This window comes from Cygnus atratus, chromosome 3 (genome assembly GCF_013377495.2).
Source record: "Cygnus atratus isolate AKBS03 ecotype Queensland, Australia chromosome 3, CAtr_DNAZoo_HiC_assembly, whole genome shotgun sequence".
NCBI lineage: Eukaryota > Metazoa > Chordata > Aves > Anseriformes > Anatidae > Cygnus > Cygnus atratus.
The window spans coordinates 112,640,800-112,666,258 of NC_066364.1; the positions used below are offsets into that span (position 1 = coordinate 112,640,800).

Genomic DNA, 25,459 nt, shown 5'->3' on the forward strand with positions numbered 1-25,459 from the left:
TGCAATTCAATGGAAAGCTCATGTATAGTTCTCCGTTGTCTTAACTGAATACTTAATTACTGGCAGTCTTAACCTTTCTGCTGCACCAATTTTTGATCTGCACTCAACGAGAAACAGGGAAGCCACCCCGTTTGCCAGCATGCACAGAATAACTAAGCAATCCATATAACGAGAAAACCTCCAAACATGTCCTGTCCGTCAGTAAAGACCACTGAGGGAACCCTAAACCAAGGCATTTGAGTCTGTTTGACTTACTTTATGTTCATCTTTACTTGGTCAAGTCACAGCAAGGATAAAATAGGAAACCACGTAGGGCACAGTACAGAGAGACCATCTTCCTGTCTCATGAGAAAAGGCTCTCAAATTAGGAAAGAGCTCTTGAATTAATGCAGTCTGAGTTAATAACAATAATAAGATATTATACCTCTGGGTATTCTGAACATGGAATTAAGTCACTTATTTAAAGTATCATGTAACAGCTCTAGAACCAACAGGCACAGACACTTTATTTTTTCTGATGTACCAACAAGTTTTGCATGTAGACCCCTAGTGCCTTACCATGTCATCACTGCAGAACAACAGCAGATACTTATCAGCTTAGTCTTAATTAATTTGCTCCCAAATGGGTTCCAAATTTAGAAGGAAAGAAATTGTAATTTTACCCTGGAAGACCACTTCACACAAATGGGACTGAGTGTTACCTGATTTGTATCTGTCCTCTCATTGAGGCTTACTACACGGGACCTTCAAGTAATTCTAAAAATATCCAGCTGCTATTGCATGTAAATATTGCATCCTTCTCTCTGGACAGGATCCTTCTGGGGGAAATAGCTAAGTTGCTCCAGGCTTTTTTTTTTTTACGTCTCACACGGACATGCCTCAAACACTCCTATCAGTGTTCAATCAAATTTTAATCACCTATGTGGAAACATCCACAAGTTCAACCAAGTGGCCCTGCCTGCGTTCTGCTATTTTGCTGCTTTAATCGCGTTACTTCATGCAGCAGAACTAAGGTTGACATCAGTACTAAATCTCACAAAACATCAGTTTAACAGTAGTTTCCCCCTTAGGAAATATATTCCCTTGAGGACAGCTAACATAGGCTATATTAAAGTCCCCGTTTCAGCCTAAAATCTTCTCAAACAATAATGTTTTCAATGGCAGCATTATGATTGGTCTGAAGCACAGGAGTCTGAGAGGTTTATTTATATGTTAGCTCTTCTGTGTGTGTGTGTGTGCATGTGTTTTCAAAAACAAAAAAAAGGAGTAAAAAAAAAAGATACAAAAATCTGATATTAATTCAACAGTACTGGCTTTGGAACAAAAGCATGATAAAAATTAACATTGTGCTGGAGATGTACAATCCTTATCGTTTTCCTTCATCTCTTCAAAATGTTTTACTAAGGAAATGGTCAAAGCTGTAATACAAAGACAAGTGTCCAGCAAATAAACATCTAAAAATAGGTTTCACAATAGTATCCAGTGATTCAGCACGTCAGGAGCTTACACAGACTTTACAAGTACCGAAGCTTATCATGTTGCAACAAATTCCACTAAATCATTTTTTTAGAACCCTAATTGCTGCTTTCAGAGTGGCCAAATTAAGGCACCACAGCAATAACTCTCTAAAAGGAACCCAGATACCTTCCCTATGTGGTCTAACTGTTAATTGATTAATGAAAGTTTCTTCTGGAGTTGAGGGAGCAGAAATCTCGCTCTTGCATGACATAGTTTCTACGGAAGCAGGGGATGGTGCAAGGATCTGGTAGGGATGCACGTGGATGCAGACTGGGGTCAAACTCTACAAGAGACAACAGGCACAGGCAGCCACCTGCAAAGGTTTGGTTGCTTCCTACAATATCTTAAGAGAGCTGTGAGAAGAGGAGGAAGCGGAAGTGTGCAGTTCCATGGAGAACTCTGCCCAAGTCTCCCCATTGCTCTTGCCTATTCTTTCAGTTTGTCCATCAAGAATGTGCCACCGCGTCCCTCTCCAACGGTGAGCCTGCCCCATCAGCTGAAGCGTTTTGTGAACGTGTCCCCATGCAGCACCTCAACGGTCTGCATTCCCACCTCTGCATTTTCAGCCAATTTACAAAGGGAAGGCTTGGCTCTTGCTAACCTCTCTCCTTTTCCCCCAAAGCCCTGTCAAGAGGATTTCTGCATGCTAAGAGTCAGCACAGAGAACTGCAACTCTTTACGGTTCTCCCATGGCTATCCCTGGAAGGCACGATGCATTACTGCCCTTTGTTTCACCTAGACCACTTGCCTTTTGGGAGCAGGACTCAGAAGGGGAGGGAAGAGGTTTCAAATGAAAGCAAACAGATTACACTCCTTTTTGGCTGAAAACAGGAAAGTCTGCAGTCCTACTGCTACAGACAAGTGGCCCACAAATCCTCCCTTGTTCTGCCCCAGGAGATGCTCTTCCAAAGAGCCAGCGTGTACTTGCTGACCCAGGGTAATAAAGACACTTCTTGCAGGCTGGCCCGTGTCACAGCTTTACATAGCCTGTTGGGCCTTCAGCTGCCCTTCCCTCACCTGGGTGAACATAACTCTCACTAAATTAATTTTCTCGGAGAGAGAAAAGAGAGAATCAATATTTATTCCAGGATAAAAATGCTTTTCGCTAAAAGAACTCAGCAGTCAAGAAAAATGAGGAGCAATCATTTTGTTCCCATGACAAAGAAAAGCTTCCTTGCCAGTAGACACTGTATATTGACAATAACCTGTAAGCATAGTAGCACGCATAGTAATAAGATGGTATTGTGCTGCAGCGGATTTCTATCTTGCAGACACTATTTTTTCACTTCAAACTGATTTTTTAAAAATCAAACTATTGTATTTTCCATTAAATAGCAACATTAAAATTGTCACAATTAACAAGCACCGTATTTTTTTCCCATATCATCAGCTTTACCTAATGTGTCCTAATTTAAATACTGAAGTCATAAATAATGACAAAGAAATCCCCAACCAACTGAAGACACACAGAACAGAAAATCTGTGGTGCTCTTTTTTTCTTTTTTTCCTTTTTTTTTTTTTTTAAGGAAACAAGTATTTTTATTTTATTTCATTGCAATTAATTTGGCATCCAATCTACCACCAAAAATGTCACACCAGATTAACTTCACTGTATAGTCTTTTTATTAACCATGGCAGGTCAAATAATTAAAAACTGAAGGTGTCTTGGTAATGAGACTTAAGGGGGGACACTAATTTACAATGACATAGGTACCTCCTTTCTGTATTACCTCACATACTTGGTAAGAAATCCTTGAAGGGTCAAATTCTTATGTCACCTAGTAAGGAGTTTGATCGCTCCCTATCTGAACTGTATTCATTTTGCTTCTCATACAACTCCCAGTTTTCACCCTGTCACTTCCACTTGTCATTTAGTGGCTTGATTCTGTTTCAAAAGATGTTATAAGCCATGCTTGTCATCACCTGCTGCATTACATAGACCTCAGCGGTAACTAAGTCACAGGCCAAATAAAAACAGCTTTTGTTAGCCACCCACTGACTTCTACATGTATGAACAGTTCTGGACCTGCAGTTCATAAACCAGCATAAAATGGCATAGATTGATATTTAATCAATTAGAAATGTTTGAGTAAACACCAACTCTCCATTGCTTTCCACACATCTCAGAATATGGCTTAAATACTTGCAGCAGCAGTGTTTCCTCAAAGGCATTGATCGCATCCAGTTCTTTCAAATGGTCCTTAATCAAATACAATATAATCCCATATGTACCAATGCACCATGATGTAGTATGTTTCTTCTGGTTTGGATTTTGGGATTAATTCCAATTTTTATTTTCACTCTTAATTATTTATGTATTCAGAAAAATAGCACCAGTAAGAGTGGTCAGTGCAAATAAATGGCAACAGTGATGCACTAACTCACACTTCAATAAGATGAGACTGTGTGTAGGCTCATTGTATCCTCTAAGTACAAAGGTACTTTGGTACTTAGCCCAGTCTTGAAGGTGTAATCTGATGTTACAATTCTGGATCTTATAAAATGGTAATTAATATGGACTGGGAAGACAACAAGCAACAGCCTAAAACACAACCAGAAGAGGTTTGTGGTTTTTTTATTTTGTTTTGTTTTGTTTTGTTTTGTTTTTCAGCTCAGGAAAAGCCCTGAGCTGAAAACAGGTAGAGCTTAAGAGAAAACTTTAGAGCAGCATAATCTATGCCTCCTCTGTTCCTGCTCTTCCCTTCACACTCATTTACGGTCATTTGGGGACCTGCTACTTTTTTTTTTCTTCTTTTTCACACCATTCTAGAAACACAGCAACAGCCAGCTTTGTGCATGGAGAGGATGGCGTAAGCTCCTAGTACATTTCCCAGTCCCCAAACTCATTTAATATAAAACCCTCAAGTTGAGGACATAACAGATATTAAATTGATAAAAACATATGCTACACTTGATCTTTGCCAAAAGGTCAAGAAGCAAACACAAGTCAGCAGACTCGATGGTTCCTTGGTCTGACTCAGTGAGCACACCGAGACTGAATCATCACAAGATTTTAACACCACAGTAGCAACAATTATGCAGCTTCATCACTCAGATTTATTTCAAGAAGCTGAAGACAGACTACAGACCCCAAATAACTCACTCCAAGATTTCAGAGAGCTCATGATTTTGCACACACTGTAACTGTAGGGGCTGTGCTGTGCATTTTTTTTTTTTAACTGCTGTGGTTAAAACCTCTAGCACAGCAACTTGGGGAAGCTAACGATGCCATGTCAAGCCCCCCAAAATATTCCCATCTTGATCTGATTATTTCTTAAATGGCAACTAAAAAAAGAAAAACATACAATAACCTTCCCTCCAGCCTTCTGCTAAGCCCCCACCCCAAATATTTAAGCATCGTTCTGGTTTCGGAATCATTATGGGGTTATTTTAGAGCTTGTTCCCCATGGATTAGACAACAAGTCTTACAAATTTCATAGATAAATAGAAGAACTGGGGTTGGGGGAAGAAGGGACAGAAAGTGTATCAATTCTAAAAGTTGAGAGCTTTTAATAAATGACCCACTAATGACAGAACTACATTCTGAGGTGTATTTTCTCAAAACTTGCTGGATTCATTACAGTATCTCACATGCTTATTCAAAAAGTACATCTCAGCCTTGCCACAGCACGCTTTCACTCACTCTGTATCAAACTCTACAATAAATTAAGATGGGAAATGCCCCCCCAATGAACACTAAGATAACACTGCCAAAGCTGCTGTGTGCTTGCTTTATGAAACCGCATTTTGAAAAACCATCCCTGTGCATGGAGACCAAAAATGTCTTCTGAAGTTGATGAGTAATAACGAAAGATGTTTGACTAACCCGCAACAAGACAACAATTTCTCAAAAATTATTTCCATTTTCAAGAACACTTTGTAAACAAGCTTGTAAAACTTTGTATTTTTGTAATGAGTTTGCATTCTCAATCATGAATTATAACCACTAATTGTTTGTAAGAACAGAACAGTAGGTCAGAAGTGAAAAACAAGGTACTGTCACAGCAGACATACCTAGCTAATACACTCACGTTGGCATTGCAAGCTGCACAAGGGAGCCAACCAACAACAAGGTAATTGCTTTACTTTCAATATAGAATATTTAGTGAATCAGTATCAGCAAATCTACTGGATTTTAATGAGTTAAAATATCATAATAGCATACCTTTGTTCTTTAGGTTAATCACCTTTCCCTAAGGCTCCAAACAACGTTTAAGCTTGTGCTTAATTTGCTATTGAAGTCAACAGAACTTGCAGTGAATACTGGAAGCTAAACGTGTGCTTAATGAGATTTACTGAATCACAATGCATAAAAGCGATGTGAGCAGAATCAAAGCCCCAAGGCATTAGCACGTCCACCCCACCCTCCCCTAAAACTACAGGGCCTCTAAAACAAGAAGGAAAAACGTATTATTATGACGTGTCTGCTGTACATCTGAAATACTTGCATAGCAAACCAGCAGCAAATACACTTGCATTTTCCCTAAAATACCAACAGAAAGCCTTTGTGGCTCTCTATTTGGTATCGTTAGTTAAGCGATGCCCTTTGACATGAGACAAGTGTTGATTTGTCTCATGTTTCCCCCGAAAAGAAAAAGTAGTACAATTAAACTGTTTCCATCAGTGGGCAGGAGGGAACGGAGGGGCGACTTATCATGTATACTTAGTTATCTGTTCCTCTGTGAAAGAGAAGGAATGTAATCCAGTATTAGGGCCTTGCTTCATCCATCATTCAGGCAACTACGTAATCCTCCCAAATCTGCATACAAACATATGCCTTACACCAGAAGACACTCTTTCTCAGATTAAATTAAATTACCTGCACACCTTCAAAGCCCCTCTCACTACCAAAGACTACCATTTCTTCCTACTGCAGTGGAGTTTAGCTTAACAAATCATAACTCAATGATCGTTGAATGCAGCGTATATCATGTAAAACTGCTCTTCACTATTTTGTTTGATATTTAACTGGCTTTAGTGAACATTTAATTGAATTACAACTAATGTTTTCCTTGACAGTATTATATATATATATATATATATATATATATATATATATATATAAGGATTTGAGTCCAAGAGAAAATTCAAACCTGACTTAGCAATATTTTAATTCTTTCTCTTCTAGCTTACACGGAGGATCTGGTTCTGACATTAACATTAAACTTTTTTTCTGTCCAGAAAAAATAACAGTGCATTGGAGATATTTTTAGCAGTTTCTCTTAATAACCTACTAGCACCAATCCTTTCTCAGAAAGCCTGTCAAAATCAGCACATCTGTTAAAGACAAAACCTTGCAAGTTTTAGTTCTGAACATAACAATTGTTACTTCAATATGGCAGTCATCGGTGTGCAAGGAGTTAACCTTTCCCACTCTTTTGAAAGGTTAAAAAAAAAAAAAAAAAAAGGTAGAACAGCTGTCACTCAGGTGATGAATGCAAGCTGCCAGCCTTTTAAACAGCAGGTACAGCATTTGAGCTCTGAATTAATTAGCATTCGGAAAGCCTAAACACTGCTTGATAACTCCGCAAGATAATTTTTGTCCCTTCCTGCAAATTAATACTGCTATTAAGATGAGCAAGGACACAATGCGGATCGTAATTGTACTCATTAAACAAAGTTTCACAAATAACAAATCAAAGGTTCTAGCCAAGAATGCATCAAGTCAATAAAGCATTGCTGCAAAGAACATACAGGAATTCATCTTCACTTTTTCACTGCATTCACAGAAACACACACAATATGAATTCCCGTGTAAATGCATGAAATGCTTTCTGCAGATGAGCACAGGCTTTTCAAAAGTTCAAGTTTCTAAATGTTTAAATAGTGCCTTTGTCTCAAAAGCATTCAGGCTGCTTCCATACAAGAGCCCCTTTTAACACAACGCATGCAGACTGAAACTACAAGTTAACAACGCCCCTGTGATTCTACTTACAGCATCTTAAAAAACAAGGCCTCCACCAAATGCTGTTTCAGCACCGCATCGAAGTCTAAACAACCTGGCCTGAAAAAACGTCCTCCTGTATATATCATTCGATTTAAACAACGAGCATATTTTAAAAAGCACAAAAATGATTGATGTCAGAATTTAATGATGTTTAATAAGTGGCCATCTGTCAACAGTCAAGGGCTAAAAAAGAAGCACATTATTATTCCCCAAAAGATTAGAAATATTGATGCTAATTAAAAGGCACATTATCATTATCTCAAAGCGATGTCTAAACACTAATCAGACTTCAAGTCCAGCAAAGAGGGAGGGCAAGCCCTACGGAGAGGAGTGCTCCCCAAATGGGTCATTTGAGTTGATAATCTCTCAGCTGGTGTCGTGAAAACGCGCAGACTGAACTTGGCAAGTACCAGGTACCTCCTGACTGGGTGGGCAAGCCATTAAACCTTGACCTGGCGCATGAAAATCTTTTTTTTTTTTTTGACTCCTGTCTGTAGGAGAAATCCTTGATGCGTTTTTAAAAGGACTGCAAGAGAAGAGAAATATGCTAAGCATGGCATTTGACTATTTATTTTTTCCAATGTTCCATACGCAGTATTTCAAAACAAAATAAAATTTGGCATCGCGGTGCCCAAACGTATGATTAATTGCTCCACACTAAACTGCAAAGTACTGGGTATTTTTAGCTGAGAAACGGATTGATGTCACACACATGTGAGGGACTTGCATGGAAAAGTGTGGCTGAACCCCCCCCCAAAGTAACAAAACCATGGACATGGTGTCTGTGAAGTACTGGTGACATTTTTTGACAATTCCCCTCTGAGGTCCAGGGCTGCTTCAGCTGCTCCTGCCCATGCTGTGGAGGAAGAAGATACATAAAGGTAGGTGGTTCAGGCAGCTGCTAATGTTTGCCTGGAGCTCTGCCTTCGACATTAATAGTCAGTTTATTACCTTTTAAAATATGGTATTTATTGACATTTTCATAATTCATCTTGATCAGAATCTCTTTTAAGCAAACAGACCTCCACTAACCTCAAAATCCAAGCTTCATGTTTGAACAGAGGCAGCCAGCAGCGCACAACATGCTTTTTGTCTTACCATGCAAAACGCCGACAGACTCCAGGCGTTTATTGCTTGCAGAGAAGCAAAGTTATAGGACACTGGCAAATGTTTCCCTGCCCCTGGGATATGAGAGATGTGTAAGGAAGATATGCCTGATCCCACCTCCCACGTTGTGGAAACCATATGTACGGTCCCAGATAGAGCAATGCTGGCTCTATGAGCCTTGAACTTCAGCGGAGCAACTTTATCAGGGTGCTTGAACGGTTTTGTGATGCCAGAGAAAAAGGGCAGCACGGAATACTCTGGTGGTGGAGATGAGCAAAGCACAGATAAACACGAAGTAAAATCTTCACGGGGAACAGCTGGGAAACACAGGGATGGGAGAATCACGTCCAAAGTATGGAAAAGTGGCAAACTGAACGCGTCACAGCTGCTGCAGCCACAAAGCAGAGCTGCCTGGGCAACCGGGGCCTGGGGCAGGAGTGCCCACACGTAATTAAGACCAGTCATTTTCTCCCACTGTATTTTTAACAGCAAACTTTTTCACCTGTAACTGCCATTATTAAATTACCATCTCCACAGCGCAAAGCCACCTCTAGTCTTCCTCCTCAGGTCAAGGAACCCATTCATCACCATCAAGTGAAGCATATTTCTATTTTTACTTCTTATTTTCAAGCCATCACTTCACACAGGTGTGACCTCTGATCCTGATTTTCCTTCCAACACTCCCTTGCCATGCTCTCAGCGTCCTCCGTTATCTCCTCCCTAAGAAATATTTAAAAACTTAGGAAAGATGTCCCTGGTTTTGATTACCCTACTCCAGTCTAACTCCTTGATCTTCAGCATAAACACTTCAATCATTCTGGCATTTTCATTGACTCAAATTAAATGCAGAGCCAGTAATTATTTCACAGTCCCCTTGCCCTTTCATACGCAGGTCTTCTGCCTTACACAATGACAAAGTATTACCTCCCAGATCCTTAAACGGCCCAGATACTTCAGATAGGGTGTGGATATGAATCTGACATGAGGGAACTCTTAAGTAAACCTTGTGAGGCTTACCCAGTGCTAATTATTAGCAATTACAGTGCTTTTCTAGCGTTGAGCTCCAATGCTCAAACATGATGCGAGCCATATAACCACACAATTGTTGCACTGATTAACAGGTTCCTCAGGGTGATTACGAGCACTAGGTACAAGATCCCCTGTATTTCGCAGCCTGCTAAATGTAAATTCTGTGGAACGGATGCCAAAAGGGAAATTCATAGTACTATGGAAGTAAATTCTAGACAGGAGGTTTAGACAGACAAAGAGAAATGAAAAAATACCATCCGTATCCAGTTTTACTTCTGTTATTTACTTCCATGTTCTCTACATTTGCTTTAAACTATCACCAAATTCTTGATTCTTTGTGCTTCACAGATTTGCCTTCTGACTCTGTGCAACTGTTGTACATTGTATAGCTGTCAGAGCAGAAGTGGAATGCATTAAAAGCCGGGTAATTGTGAGCTGGGGCATATGGCACTAAGGAGAATGTAGGAGGTAGTGGGAAGAAGGGGGTTTTGTTTTGATTTTTTCAGGAGTCCGGATATGACTAAAGCTTTTTCCGGTGGGCAAAGAAAATACCCCTTGTTTCTCTGTTTCTCCACAATTTGAAAAGTTGTTTGCCTATTTTTTTTTTTTGGAAGGGGGGAAGAAGAGAAGGAAGTTTAGCATTAATTCAAATTTACATGAATAATAAGAAACCTTCCTTCTAGTTTCTCTTCTTCTCCCCCAAGAACATACGTTCTTAAACAGCATACATTACAGTGAGCTTTTTGGAAAAAAAGCACAGAAACGGACTAGCTGCTGTGAAACACGTCAGACTTCATAGCTCACATGCATTGAAATGACCACCACAGTTCGCTCTTCTCAAAGGTATTGCTTCAAGCTGATTGCTGACTCAAGACAAGAACACAGCTCTGGTCTCAGTGAGTTTCTGAGTATTTTCTCTGCAGCTGCAGGGTATAGAGGGTTTTCTGTTTGTTTTGCTTTTTTTCCTCCTTTTTCATATGAAACCTCAGATTCTGAAGTACAGTTTGGCAGCACCAGGCTGAATTCGCTGCCAGCTTCCTAGGGCACAGAATCTCTGATAACACAAAGCCCTGACTATCTTCTTGCCCAATAAATAATCAGAATTTTGCACCACAATCTTCCTTAAAATATGACTTTTTGTTTTCCTCTGTCGGTTGCAGCTAATCTCTTCTGCCAGCGAGGGTTCATCTGCAACAAGGCTGCCTGTGACACAGTCGGTTCCAGCGCATCCCTTCACAACCCCCCCACGCACAGCGCGGTTCACAGAGTGCACGGGCTGCAAAAAGGAGCGTGGAGACAGAGCCTCTCTTCTCTAATGGGATCAGAAAGGCTGCGCTTTCACAGGGAGGACGCTCGTCAAATGAGCGGATGGGAGAGACGGGAGGCACGCTGCTGGGGAAGTCCAGGCTTACGTATTACATTTTGGGTGCAGAAGCGGCACACAGCGTTCCCAGTATTTGTATGCTTGAACACCCCTCCTGTCAGGTTGAGTTATCGGTCACGTGTTTATCGCTGTCACGCTGGAAAGCTGACCCAGGCGATGTTTGCTTCGGACTCAGCAATTTTAAACAGCTTTTTCCTCAACTTTAAAGGCTCGCACCGCGTAACTCACTCTCCTTTTTTCATCTTCTTCCCCGTCCCTGCCTCAATATTACACTTGTTCGCTATCCCCAAACATATCGGAAGAAAGCCCATGAGGCAGTAAAAAGTGGGAAAACACTCGTCAGGTGTGAAGTGTCAGAGGCTTCCCTTGGTTTCGCCAACAAAATAAAGGGAATAAATAATCTCAGTGACAGCTGTTTGCTCTGCCACTTGTTTTCAGAAGAAGGTAAGAGCCCCCTGCCTGCCCAAGTGCAGTTCTGGAGGAAGGAGGGGAACAGACCCCAGAGCACTCCCCTGCTCCCTGAAGCACCTGCACTGAGCTGTCTAGCATGCTGCCACTACACTGTGCGACTGTTTCCTTCCATTTTCCAAGAGAAAAGGCTTCATTTTCATCTCATCGACAAGAACATGCAAAGTGCACTTGAATTTGCTATGGGGACACTTGACACCTAGGGGCGCCATTTCTTCCAGTGATCGGGGATTTAAACGGGTTCCCACACTGCCCTCTGGGCTGCTCCGAAATCTTCCGTAAAGCCAAGAGCTTCACTTCAGGCAAGGACGGCAAGTGCCGTGCAGGCTGCTCTCGGTGGGAGCCCAGCTGCGGGTAACAGGTAGATTGCAAGGGCTGTGTAATCAGAAATTACAGGCATCCAGGCTCATCTTCTCAAACATTCAAGAAAAAGGGCATGCGTGTGTCTGTGTATGCACGCAGGCGCTGTCCCGTGGGGAAAGTGAGACCGTGCAACTGAGGGCGCTTGGAAAAGGAGTTCCTTACGAAGCCCGTGCTTGGGTCAGTGTGGGGTGCAGCAGGACACAACTATGCACAGCGGCAACGTCTTAGCTCACACACTGCAGCACTTCAAATCCCTACAGATGTAGCATCCTGTATCATCTCAACAAATAAAAGTAGTTTAAAAATATTTAATTTTTATAACTTTTTAAGTAATTGTTATTTACGTTATGTTCTCTATAGCTATTTAATACTGCCATCAGCTGGGACACCTGAAGTATACCCTAACATTCACCTAGGGCTTCCTGCTGTAATGCTGGTATTGCACGACCTCTGCGGGACATCTACACTTAAGTAAATACCATCACAGGCAATTAAAAAAAAATAAAAAATAAAAATAAAAATCATACCCACAACTTCCTATATACAAAGATCCTAAATGAACACATGGCATTCATTAACACCGTGAATTAATGGGCACAGATTTCTCATCATGGACTCTACAAACCCTCAAATAATTGCAAGACAAATACTTTGCTTTTGTGAAATAAGAAATGAGAAACAAGAAATGAGAAAATTTTGTTTATTTCCCTTTTATGATGAAACATTCGAGCCCCCTTTTTTTATGAATATATCAATGCTTGTACAGAGCCCAGATGGGAAGAAGTATGAATTTATTTTGTGCTCCCTTTTATATGTCCATAGCAATATACATTTAGATGTATTGTATAATTGCTAACTAAATTTAAGATCCATTCATATGGGGAAAGCACGCTGAGGAACACCCAGATTCCTGAATGGATGTTTCTTGTTTGGGTCAAAGGAATTAGGCCACAGGCACTGTACACACCTTGTAATTTGGTGAGATCCTGAGGACTTAAAAAGAAAGAGAGGAAGAGAGGGAGGGAGGGAGGAAGGAAGGAAGGAAGGAAGGAAGGAAGGAAGGAAGGAAAGAAGGAAGGAAAAAGGCACCTGAACAGATTTTTCCCAAAATGGCTGGTCAATCAGCCCACTGTCAGCTAAACAACTCAGGAAAAAAAAATAAAAAGGAAGAAAGTTCACTGGCATTGTTTACTAGCTGTTGAACATAAAATGAGCAACACAGCACAACTTCTGCTCTTGCCCATGTAGAGAAGCCAGCACATACTATTATTTCAGGGACACGTTTACCTCTCCAAACAGTAACCTTGGTTCACCAAATGAATCAGTTCTATGTGCTTAGATCCCAGTAAATTCAGCTGAATTTAGACACACATTCAACTTCTCTTTTTTTTAAAGCTGAATATGAAAGCAAAAACACCTCCTTACAGACATCTTACAAATGAACCTGATTTCCTGGAGATCCTAGAATATCTCCTGGAATATCTCCTGGAATAGCGCAATAAACAGAAAAATTGCTGAAATTCCACATAACGGTCAAAGACTTCAGCTTTTCAAGGCCTCTGGTGATCTAAACAAGTCCTCCAGGACTACATGGTATGTACATAAATTAACATTTTGTTTAAATGTCAATCAACAAGATCTTTCAATTCAAACCCAGGTCAGCTGTACTGGCAGCTGTTAAAGCAGCGACACTCCTGACTTGCACTGGGGACAAGGACCAGGCAGAAACACCCTTCAACTTCCAAAACATCTCCCAAAAAGCATACGCTTGACTTTTTTTTTTTTTTTTTAAATTTTATTCAAATAAAAGAGTGGTACATTACAATGATTGGGCATAACCTCCCCAGTCCCTTCCTCCATCCCTTTCTAATTCAAAACATCGGAGGTTAAAATCCCAAGCCACCAACTCTGGACAGGAATCGATGCAATTTTCTTACATTTTTCCGTATTGCCAGTCATCACTGTCATATTTTACTTTACATCTTGTTTTACTGGGCAGCAACATTGCGCAAACTCTGCAACAAAAACACAGAAGGAAAAATAGTGGCATAAAACTTCGATCGCCGGATCACCCAGAGCTCACTAAGGATTCTGTTGGACCGCCCTCTTCCAGCCATGAAGTTTGCAGAAGGGTTGCATCTCGCCAATCTGGCAGTGCAGTGTGAGCCTCAAAGCCAGCCAGATAAAACCATACAATTTCTTCAGCTCAGCACCACTCGTCAGAGTTGGTCTGTGTGCCCTTCTCTGAAAAAGGCTATAGTGAAAATTTCACTATAGAAATACAGGCCAAAACATGCTGTGATGGCACACTTTGGAGGGAGCTGGGAAAAGGCATTGGGGCAAATCAGTAAGAAATAAAAACCTCTCACAAAACCAAATAAATATCCTGGGTCTTCTCTTTAATTGTGGATCAAAATCTTATGTAGCTTTCTTTAACGAGGTTCATTTCTTTCAGTATGAAGCAAACATTCCTAAAACAGCTTGAATTTGCTAAATATACGAGGAACAGCAAAGAACATCCACAAAAGCATTCTCTCTCCTTGCCATGTAAAAATACAGGATCAAATTGCAGGTGATAAACAGTGAAAAATAACAGAAGCTAGCCTACTTCACTGCAAGTGAACAAGTTATGCACATAATCCCCTTTCTAGCTATTCCTAGCACACTATACACGCATTTTAAACTGTGTCACACATGACAGTTCTTCTAATACCTTTAATTAAAACACTACCAGAAGTTATAATGAAAAAGGATTACTTTTTGAAATACCCTAAAGCCTCGAGCTCTTGCTATTTTACATTCTGGTAAAAAGGAAATGAACAATGAAGCCACATTTTGGGTTTAAGATAATCGTAAGATTTTAAGTTAAAGGGCAGGAAAGGGGCTTCATTTTTAAATTTGCTTTTAACAGATACAAGTCTTACGTTCTGTTAATATTACAAGGAGTCTCATTTAAAATTTCACCCATTTAAACTCTCCCAACATTTGTTCACAAGCTGCATCTTCCCTCTGCCCCAATATAAATGACAAATACAGGCTCCCGCTGACTGAAAGGAAGCCAGTTAATAATTGGCTTTATTGTCATTACTGGCTGTCTCGTAACACCCTCTGGATTTTGCTCTGAATGCAAAGTTCTTTGTGTCATCCCAGTTTTCACAGTGCTTAGCACACTGCCACGTGACCCCTTAAAAAAAAATAAAAAGAAGGAAAAGGAGGAGGAAAAAATAAAAAGGTATTTGCTGTTTGCAAACACTCCCACTCCCCTCTGACAAAGCCATTTTATCTCCTCCATTTTACAGCTGGGACATGGGGGCACAGCAAGACAAAGGTCAACGGGCTCCAAGATCCTTGCACACATGCAAAAAGCCAGCAGGTCCAGTGTTCAGCACTTTCATGGGGTTCAGAGCATCGCTCCCCAGATTTTGGGGCAGCTGTAAGAACTGTGAGCTGCCCAGACCTCTGTCCATATTAAAACCAGGAACTGGGACAAGGGCAAGGCTGCCTGGGTTGGGTGACCTCTGGGGGTGATGGCAATGGTGCTGTGCAACGAGACAAGGAACGGGCTCATCTCTTCTCCTCCAGAGGACTCCCACCACACCCATCTCGCAATTCCTGCAACAAAACAAAGCAGGTAGCTCCCTCCTGACACAAGCCCAGTCCCTAGAGCTGTATCGCCTCCTGCAACCAAAATCTTTTGGGCTCTACAGTCACGTCATAGAAAACTGAATGATGATGTTCATATACAAAGACTTGAACACAAGTGTGCAAATGGTTTTAACGCTCTGTCCTTCTTTTAATGCATAGCTTCTGTGTGTCATATCTGGGTTTGTGAGGTTGGGAAAGGAGTTTGAAATTGTTTTGTTTTTTTTTGTTTAAATATAAACTAGTTGCCTGGATTATTATTTTTAATGTAACCTGGAAAGCCAAACTGAAATCCCATCACGGAGTAGCATGTCGATGCTGATAAGCGTATCAACCATTCCAGAAGATCCATTTATCAAAAATCTGGTACCTAAACTGCTGAAGAGAACGACAGAGGTAGCAGATTCTGTGACAACGGGATGATAACATGTATCTTCTGCTACTGTATTTCATAAAGTATTTGCTAACAGCAGAGAAAAATCCCAAGTTCAATTCCAGGCTCTTGATTAGGGTGCTGCACTTATTACAGATCCTTTTGATCCAGCTCCATTTCTCCTGCAGCACACAGCTCTCAACTTTTAACACCTCTGCTGAGCATGAGACAATAGTGGTTTCCAGTGCCTTGTAACTTTGAAGAACTTAAGTAGATGGTTTACAAGGAAAATCAAAAAGCATAACCCCTTCGGAATTCTCAAATCCTTGCTCAAAGCACTGGAGCTCTGCCCTTCCCCCCCCACTTAGGAGCTCTGCTTCCTAATAAAACAAAATTTTTGGAGGATTTTTGGAGGGGGGACAAAACAGCATTCTTCCTTATTCTTGGTCTCATAAATGGTTCAGCTGTTTTTAAATGAACTTTTCAGGGGGGAAAAAAAGCCATGCCAATGCACACAATGGATATAGAAATGCTACCTGTTCCACCCTCAATCGTTTACATTACTGGAGTTCTTGGAGACCCAAATTAACGCGCTGTTCCCCATGAGGAACTGCAAAACATCAAAGTCCCTGTTCTGAAAGGAATTTATGAATGTTAGTCTTAAAATCATACTCCAATAATACTGCCACGCAACTCCGATGAGAGCTTGAGTATGACTGTGCTGTACAGAGAACTATGGCCCACTTACAGAAACAAAACCTGATTTAATAGATTGAGAAATTTAGGATCTAACCATAATATGATATAAGACAGAATATAAATTGATTGTCACTGCCAACATATTTTGCCGGACTGCTCTGCCAGGTCATGTCGACCTGGGAAAGGAAGCATGCACACGCGTGCAAGTCTGATTGCTGTATATGCACCTCTTCGAGAAAAAAATACCTACACAGGATTGATGGCTACGGACAGTATTTCTAATGGCCTTTTTAATTGGCACTATGATGATTAATTGGTGCCTTCACAGAACTCCAGGAGCTCTCATTACCAAACAGCATGATGTCCCGGCACACTGTGTGGGTGACCGTTATTACTAAATAGTCGCCAGATCATGAGTTGCAGATAAGATAAATTTCGTACAAGTCTACGAACCCCAGAAACTGAAGCCCACTACTGAGCCAACGAGAAAATTCTGTTCCTTCCTTAATATATTATTCCAGCAGTGCCCATATGCTCAAAGAGAACAGAAAAGGCCTTGTGAAAGATATTTAAAATAGGCTAGGTATGTAATAAGGACTAAATGCTCCATGCAGTATTTCCTGCCATTGCCAAAAGTTTTCATTTGCTCACGGCTGTAGTCAGGATACCGCAGTTATCCCCACTGACGGGAGCAGGAGCTAACCAGGCCAAGCCTGATTACCTCACGCCAACCATTGCTGGGGAAAGAACAGGCATCCGCAGGAATTGGGTGAAAATATCTTTCCTACACCCAGCCACTGTTGCTGTTGCCTGAGACAAACACCTCAAACGCACTGCTTCTGTGGGGAGACCTCACAGCGCCCAAAGGGGCCTACAGGAAAGCTGGGGAGGGACTCTTTGTCAGGGGGTGTAGTAACAGAACAAGGAGTAACAGCTTTGAACTTAAACAGAGGAGATAAATCTTTCACGAATCATAGAATCACTAAGGTTGGAAAAGACCTCCAAGATCATCTGGTCCAACCAACCCCCTACCACCACCGTCACCCACCAAACCATGTCCCTAAGCACCACGTCCAACCTTTCCTTAAACACCCCCAGGGACGGTGACACCACCCTGGGCAACCCATCCCAATGCCTGACTGCTCTTTCTGAGAAGAAATGTCTCCTCATTTCCAACCTGAACCTCCCCTGGTGCAACTTGAGGCCATTCCCTCTAGTCCTATCACTAGTTACCTCTGAGAAGTGCCTGACCCCCAGCTCCCCACAACTTCTTTATTAGATTAGATATAAGGATTAGATATAATTAGATATAAGGAATAAATTCTTCACTCAGAGGGTGGTGAGGCACTGGCACAGGCTGCCCAGAGGAGCTGTGGATGCCCCATCCCCTAAGTGTTCAGGGCCAGGCTGAATGGGGCTTTAGGCAGCCTGGTGTTGAGGAACGTGTCCCTGCCCATGGCAGGGGGGTGCAATTAGGCGGCTTTAAAGCCCCTTCCAACCCAAACCATTCCATGATTCTTTGATTCTTTCACACAAGTGAAATTATTCTGGGGGGCGAGGAGCAGCGTGGCTGGCCCCACCCTTAACTGGTACAAGCCCACGGGGAAGCGGCGCGTGGGGTCGAGCAGCAGACAACACGAAGGCCGGGAAGGGCTCAGCTTTCGCTGCAGCGTCCATTTGGGGGGCCTGAACAACAGGGGCAGTTCCCCCCCGCCCAGCCTCCAGGACTAACCCCTCCCCAGGGCCGGCCCCGAGCCCTGTCAGGACTGAGGGGGGAGGTGGGCAGGGCGCGCTGCGGCAGCTGGCCCCGACCGGCCCCAACCGGTTCAGACCGGCCCCACACAGCCGCTGCGCGCCAAAACGAGCGTGGGGGCGGGGCCTGGCGCCGCGGCGCGGCTCCGTGTCACGGCTGTAACGGCCGGGAGCGGCACGCGCCGTGACGAGGGGACGGGTTGTAAGGGAGGAGGGCGGGCAGCCCTCCTCAGCGCGGCCGCAGCCAGTGCGCGGAGCCCCCGGCTGAGGAGAGGGGGCCCCCTCGTTGTGCCGGGGCCGCGGTGCGCCTCCTGCAGCCGCCGTTGCTGTCCGGTACCGCAGCGGGTGGCTGAAAGCTGCTAATCGGCTGTAAAATGGGTGGAAAAGCCCCTGGCTCCGAGGTGTTTCCAGCCGGTGACGGCGCCACCACAAGAATGCTTCAGGATGCCATTTTGTGAAGTTGCCGAGTAACTTGTGGTGCCTGTGTACTGGTCTGGGCTTTTTCACATGTACATAACATAGGGGGCTAATGACCTTGAGTACGTTCGCAAATTTAATGGACGAAACCACAAGAAGTCCATGAGTGTACCCACTACGCTCTGAAGAAACATTTAGCCGTTTTACAACGTGCTGTAAATAATCTTGGATAACATTAACACCATCTTAAATGCTATGAATGATGCAGGATTTTGTTGCGTGCTGACGAAGAACTCAGATTCTCATTAGAATTATACAAAATCTTCTTATACAAATCTGTCAGCCTCAATCCATTAAAAATAATAAAGGTATGTTCAAAATCAGGGACCAAAACAAATTTGGTTTAGACATACCGGCTTCAATTTACTATGCTGTTAACTGGATAGCACCGATGCGCTTCACACTTCGCGTTGACAACATGGCCTGTCAGGACACTGGACTCAGTGGACTGAGACTCGTTTACATCACATTGCCAAACGCTGTCCCAGCAGTAACTCAGATTCACCCCCAAATTAACCACTAGGGTGCTTACCACCAGCGAGCTGCCATGCCAGAGCATCGTCCCAATGGGGTGTGCTGGCTGTTCTTGGTTCCTACCTCTGCTCTGCGAAAAGCTCTCCACAGAAGGGAGCAGCAATAACGACTGCTTGCAGACCAGCATGGGAGAGAAGCCAAGACGCCATTCCTTTCCTTCAGCATCTCTTGCCCAACTAACCGTTTTTTTGTTACCTTCCTTCCTTTTTCCCACTCCAGAAAAATTGAGACATCGCTAGATCTAAAAAGGATCTTAGCCTAAGTGGAAGAAGTCAGGGGTTAGATATGATGACCAGCGAAATAAAAGCCCTGTGAGGAGATGGGAGTGGTCTCCAAGACTAAGCTTCTTCGATAAAGAAGTTATCCTTCTGATGAGGACAGCGCTCAGGACTGTGTTTCCTGAGCTGAGCACGTTAGGCTGGAAGGCAGCCAGGAACTGGTCCCTCATCTGCCACACCTCCAGAGGGGCAAAGCCCTCGTAGGGCAGTAGGCCGCACGCCCCAAGTACCCAGGGGCACACAGTTTCGTACGGGACAGTTTGGGGTGCTGTTTGCAGTTGAGAAATTATTCATCTTTTTGTTGGGAAACAAACTATTTTTCTGAAAAATAGACCTACTCAAGAGCATCTCCAGCTGATTTCCACCAAACAATATATTGCAGTAATGTACTTTTCCATCTCATTTTGTGACTATATAAAGGCAATATCAAGAAAAAACAAACCAACCAGTCAGGTTGCAGTCAGGAAATCATCCTTTTTAGCCATGCCACTAACGCTAGAGTAAACTGACTTTGTGTTTTTGAGGGTTTTATGAACCAGTTTTAAATACACTCAGATCATTAAGAATTAGTTTAACTTAAACTCCTCTGGGAAAGAAACTAGTGTACAACAATCTTACTTGAAATACACAGGAATTGCTAAAAGTTGCATCGTACACTATCACTAACCTGCATTAGCTTTCAGCACCAAAGTAAATTTAAGTTTCACTGAGGAGATGAAGATGCCGTTCAGAAACGGATGTTCAAGTGTCATGAAAAGCAACTGCCTTACTGAACAAATGAACTTCTTTACAGCATTAACAAAAATACAGACAGGTTAAATAACAGATGCACTGTTCAATGTTTTTAGATGGTGTAAGTAACCATGTCTACAAATCATGAAATATTGCCGTCTTTCTGGAAATTGATATTAATCTCCTCGGAACATGTGCCCCTACACTCAGGACGCACTGCAAGGTTGCCCACAAGAAATTCGTACATTGGGAAAAGAAGAAAAAGAAAGAACTGACATACATGACACGTTCATAAGAATAATTGAGCTGGTGAAGCACAAGTCCCGGCTTTTTCCTGGGAGTATTGCGTTTTACAGAAAAAAGAGAGAGGAAAAAAAGTGTCTCCATTTAGCAGTGATCTATATTTGCTAGATGTTTTCTAATTTTGAAAATGATTCTATTTAACAATTCAAAAAAAAAAGATAATAGCACACTAACTTGTTAAACGAACCTTTACTTCAAGTTTGATTTAATAAGGAGTTTGTAAAAATACTGCGATATAAATGAACTCAATATGTTCTCTTCCCTGGCCTCCAGTAGACAGAAAATTATATTTTCAAAATCCATTGACTTGAGTCAAATTGTCTTGCCTCTAGAATTTTTATGGTTTCAGACATTCCTGACATATGATTTTTTGCTACCCTCTTGTTAACTCTCTGGAATCATTAGCAGCATTTCAGTGTACAGGCGGAGAACACTAAATTAAAGCGTAGATTTCAGTTTTTAAGCCCCAGGGCAGAAGAGGTTGAGCACATCACAGAGAAAATGTATTTTACTTCCAGCTCGGATTGCCTGTGCTCTCATTACGTTACCTCAGCACCCCTTCAGCTTCTGTGTGAAGCAAAGGTATATTAAGCTCTGAAGGGAGCTCATTCTTCTGTCCTATAAGCTAAAGAAAGACATTTCTGGAGTGATGAGAACTGCTTGAGCTGGATGGAGAAGATACTTGAAAATGCCTCGTGGGGTTCCCGTTGTACAAGCCTAAGCATAATAGCAGCGAATTGGGGGTGTGGTGCACCAGAAATTTATAACTGCTGGTGGACAAAGCTTTGTTATTGCCTTCAGAAACACCAAGATGAAAGGGGAAAACAACTCTACACCGAGAGAGGGGAGAAAAAAAGGGAACGCACACAATGGTTTTTTATATATTAACCAGACGGGCTTCTGTTGCTGTGGGACTTTTTTCATTCATGGAGCTAAGAAGATAATTTTGCGGTGTGTCAGCAGAGCAACGAAAAGACTTAACTGCAGTGAGGAGGCTGGTCGGTTCCTGCACACCTTGACAAATGGCTAATTGCAGCTGTGGGCTGTTTTGAAATTCTGAGCATTCATATGTCAGCTAAAGAAAGCCGCAGTGAAATCTGGTAGAAAGGGAGAAAGGAAGAGCACCAGCACAGAGGCAGGGAGGGAGGAAGCGTTCATTATATGCAGCCACAGAGTAACTATGAAAGGACATAAAAGAAGAGCACCAATGGGTGATGGGTGCCAGTCATGAGGGGGGTCTAGAGAAATTTTGCATAGAAACCCAACGTACTATTGAAAAATTAAAGCAAACATTCATGTTTTTCCACAGTTATTGAAACTACAAGGGTTCAGTTCCTAGAAAAGCAGGTTTAAGGAGGAAAAAAAAAAGAAAAAAAAAAGAAAAAAAAAAGGGAAAATGAAAACAGGAAAAAAAAATAAAAAAAAGAAAAAAGTGAAAAGAAATAAGAAAATGAAAAAAAAAGAAAAATAGGAAAAGAAAAACAGGGAAAAAGAAAAGATAATGAAAAAAAGGAAAAGGAAACGATTAAAAGCAACAACAACAACAACAAACACTGCCAACAAAAAAATCAACCTCCTTCTCACCCCAGCTCTCTTTTGCTTTCCCAAGCACAGAAACTGTAAAATGAAAGAAGAAAGAATCAATTCAATTACCTGAAGTCAGGGGACAGTGGATGAAGCTTTGAACATGCTGAAAATCTGGGATAAGATGACTGCATGAAAGCAAAAGAGAGCTGCACCAGCAGATTAAAAAACATAACTAAGTGTAAAAAAAAAGTCTGTTACATAGGTTGGAAGCAGGAGCTCAGGTCTTTAACATTATTAATAATTTAAAAATATTGGTAAAATGCCCTGTCTGAAAAGTCATCCAATAAATAAATAGAATATGCTACTTTAAAAGGAATACGATAAAAATACTAGAATACTTCTGTCACATGGAAGCTCTCAGTAGCATTTCTTCCAGTCCCAGGGAAACACTCACAGAAACCTCAGTGCTACCTTACTCTTGAAGGATCTAAACTGCTGTCACCAACGGGGAACTTAATCTGCCTTTCTGTGGAGCTGGCCCTCAAGGAAGACCTTCATCAATGTCTTTGCAGCCCACACATAAGTACTCCTCATTCCGAAACGGCTGAAGATGCACTGCATAATTTCTGTTAGGACTGACATGCTACAAAAGGTGGTTGTGAAAGAAGGGTGCCCAAAATATTTCAAATTCGTTTCAAAACACTCAATACACCCTGCTTTTCAAAATATGGGCTTTTCATGAAGCATTTTACAGTCTAACTCCTCTGAAGAAATAAATTCAATTAAAGAGGAAAAAAGGTACAATTTTCTATAACTGGAAAAGGCAAATCAATACTTGATAAAATATAGTATGCTCTAAGATAATTAATTTTCCACAATATGTTCAACTCTCAAACAGTGAAAACAGTGTAAGACCAAATTAACGACTAAATATCTACATACCAAGAGCAAGAAAACATTCTTTCACTCTAGTTAAATAGATTAAATGGAAATGGTTTTCTATGTCTGTCAAACTGCAGCCAGTCGGAACACCTTGGATTCTAAACCCTATGGATAGTACCGTAATTGTCTTTTCTTAAGGGTTTGTTAGAGGTTTCACATTGTATCAGAAACCTTTGTGAAGAGAAAGGCAACCTTTAAAGGTCCCATTCATTTGGACTATTCCTCATTTCCATTATTCCCAAAGCTCACGTAGATTTTAGCCGTCTCACTCTTTGCAAGGTCATATTCTGTCATTTTACTCATTACATCCCGAGCTTCAAGATCAGCAAACAGCCTTAAATGCACTTCACCCTCACACTAAAAAAAAAAAAAAAAAAAAAAAAAAAAAAAAAAAAAAAAAAACCTTTAGAAAAGGCGATTTTGACATTGGATGCCTGCAGTTTGACTCCCTACTGCTTCGCAGTGAAATCAAGAATAATACTTCACTTTATAATGCTCACCTCGAGATTGCGTCAGTAATGAAACACTCCAAGCAGGGATCAGTTAGAACAGCAAATGGCTTTAACATTTCCAGTGAGCAAAAGAATTGAACCATACCACACTCCACGTTTTCAGAACAAAGAGCAGACCAAAAAACACACATTAAAAAAAAAAATATATATATATATTTCTTCATGGTGGAATGTCTTGGAAGAGTGAACGTGTAAAGCTAAAGTAGCTGCTATGCTGTATAAGGCACTAGGGTTTTGTTAACTGCAGCTCGAAGTCAACACTAAGTGCAAGATAATTTCACCAGAATATTTTTTATAAGTATTTCTTTAAGATGAGTTGTAAATTTATTCCCCAGTTCCAGCATCATACACACACGTACACGGGAAGTTCAAAAATACACAGAGCAAAGGAACAAGCAGAAAAAACAAAATCTAGTCATAAGTGCAATTTTATCCTGAAGAGCGACAAGTTAAAGATAGCTCCTCCTATCTTTAGATCTCGTCCACGTGCTTTCAGTATTTAGCCTGAAGCTACAGAGGGGGATGACAGTTAGCTAGATAGAAAGCGTGAAGCCTGACTCTCAAACTCTTGGCAAAACAGCCTGAACATGCAAGCAAATATTTTTATTTGTACACACGACATCTAATCGGAGTCGTTGAGACAAAAGAAATGCAAAAATTTCACATCTCCAATTACATTCCCTACACACACTTCTCAGAGCATGAGTGTGTCTCTAGAAGAAAAGGGCTTAGAAGTGCGCTTTTCAGGTGCAATGAACTGTTACTAAGCTGAAATGGGTCTGTGAGGATCATAGCCTGTGTGAGAGAAGCGGTCGTGTGGTGGGATCAGGCCTAAGAAGATCATAAAGGCCTGCTGGTGACGCCACTAATGAAGTCACTCCTTGAGCTCAAGGGCTTTGGTACTGTCAGCCGTATACTCAGTCCTTGCTGAATATATATCTGTATCTGTTTAGACTTTCCAGCTTCCATGTACATTTTAAGCTTACTTAAGGAGAAAACCATACTATTACATTTTTTTTATATAACAGCAGCACTGAAAAAAGAAACCCAACAACCCATTTTCTAAGAAACTGAGAGTTCAGAATAATTCAGAGCAATCACCAGAAACTGATAATACATATCCCGATTTCGGTATTCGCAAACTTGAGCTATTACAAGCACCACTATATTGTCAGCTGCTCAGACTTGAAGGTATTCATAAAAGGCACGGAAATATTTTAAATTACAGCATAATGATGTAATATAGATATACACAAGAGAGAAAATATATCTATGTTTTGTAGTTACAGTAGATATTCCATCATATTTTAATTTTAAGATAAGGCTGGACATAAACTAGCAGGAGGGAAAGTCCTCCATTAAAGAACATAATGCTGGAAAATCTAATAAAAAAACCTTAAGAAAGTCCACAAGGATTTTAGTTCAGGCCTTTCTTATTATACTATTAAATGATTTAATGTCCACTCTGTGTATGAAGCAACGTTATTTATTGCATACCTTCTTCCAGAAGAGCACTTGAATATTTGCAGAGAAGTACAAATACACCATAAATTTCCCTGTAACTAACATTAAAAATGAAAACAACTGCTTTGTATTAAGGAATTACACACTGCCAAACAATACATTTGGAAGAAAAACATCAAAATTGCCTAAACTGGTGCACCTGGACTGGTACACCTCCACTGCATTTAGTCCCAGGGTTAGTTAGGTTACTTAGAAGTGAAAAGTTATGTTATTTTCTACTGATCTCATGTTACTTTTCCTATAGACATACACAGATAGCAGAAATTTCCGTGTCATGCGTAAATGGAATTTCAAGCTCCCACCCCTCTGGTTTGGGGCAGGTTACTGGAAAATCTGATATTTAGCTAT

General features: G+C 41.4%; 1 protein-coding gene and 1 non-coding gene across 3 annotated transcripts in view; both read right to left on the reverse strand.

Annotated features, from left to right (window-relative positions):
- The window catches only part of MACROD2 (mono-ADP ribosylhydrolase 2), an 861,356-nt gene that overhangs the window by 462,382 nt on the left and 373,515 nt on the right, over positions 1–25,459 (reverse strand). The window lies entirely within an intron of this gene.
- Positions 4,270–4,459, reverse strand: LOC118251202 (U2 spliceosomal RNA). The gene has a single exon (XR_004779701.1). It is a non-coding gene; the product is annotated as a U2 spliceosomal RNA (small nuclear RNA).